Source organism: Bison bison, unplaced genomic scaffold (assembly GCF_000754665.1).
Source record: "Bison bison bison isolate TAMUID 2011002044 unplaced genomic scaffold, Bison_UMD1.0 scf7180017848698, whole genome shotgun sequence".
Classification (NCBI taxonomy): domain Eukaryota; kingdom Metazoa; phylum Chordata; class Mammalia; order Artiodactyla; family Bovidae; genus Bison; species Bison bison.
In genome coordinates, this window is record NW_011479271.1 from 24,456 (window position 1) to 25,666 (window position 1,211).

Below are 1,211 nucleotides of genomic sequence, written 5' to 3' on the forward strand. Positions count from 1 at the left end.
TGCTGCACAAGGTGAGGCTGCCCGGAGCCCTGGCCATCAGCCTGAGGCCTCACTGTCCCTGGTCTCTCCCCTGACCTGAGTGCCCCCCTGGGGTCACATCACAGGCCCCGAGGCCCTGAGCCCTGAGCCAGGATGGGATCGGTCCCCCGCATCCTGGGACTCTGCAGGGCTTACCACAAGTCCACTTCTTCACACAGCAGTGTTTACAGAGCGACTGCTGTGTGCCTGGCCAGGCTGTGAGGGTGTGGCTGGCAGCCCGGCCGCAGTGCCCACTCTCCTGTGGGAGCTCTGACCCAGTGTTCCACCTGGGGGGGAACCAGCCATGCCCACACAGGCTGGTGAGACCACCATGCCCCCTCCTGTGGAAAAGAGGGTGCTGTGCTGTCTGAATCTCTGCAGGGCAGGGGTGGGGGGGTTGGCGGATCTTCACTCCCCAGGGAAAGGAGAGCCCTGGATCTTTGCTGGGCTGGGGTCGGGGTGTCCTGCTCTTTGCCCAGCCACAGGTCCCAGCTTGGGGCAAGGCTGGCCCTGGTGCGGAGGAAACTGGCCAACAGAGCCTAAGGGGCGGTGAAGGGTCAGCCCTGAAGCCGCCAAATTGAAGGAGCGGTTGTCTGGTCCGGTTTCCTTTCCACAGTCGGCTGGCAAGGTTGGGATGGAGCGCTAAGTGCTGGTCCTACGTGTCACCCGCGGACTAACTGAAGAAGCCGGCGGGCCAGAGCGCAGCTGCTCACACGGGTCCCCTCCCGGTCTCCCCCCGACCCGCGCTCCAGCTGTCCCCCCCGGCGCCCCTCTCCCCGGGCTCCACCCACCCACCCCGGGAGCCTCTGCAGCCGCCAACCCACCCCCGCGGGGACTGCGGCAGCCCCGCCCTCGGCCGGTGGGGGCGGGAGAGGGGTACCGGCGGAAGGTGGGATACCCGCTTGCCAGCCTCCTTGGGGTGGACCACGGCCCCCGCTCCGTGTGCCCAGACCCCGCAGGAGCCTGCGACGCACCGCGCAGGAACACCCGCCCCGCCCCGGAACGGCGCCCGCCGCGCACAGACCTCCAGCGCCCCCAGCACAGCCCCCGGAAACGGCCAACATCCCCGAGGGACAAAATCCCCAGAAGGCCCCTAGAGGCTCAGGCGCCCCCAGCTGCCCGCCAAAGTGAGTGCGGCCCTCCGAGTGCCCTAGTCCGGCGCCCAGGTGTCCCCACCCCCTGCCCTGCTCGGG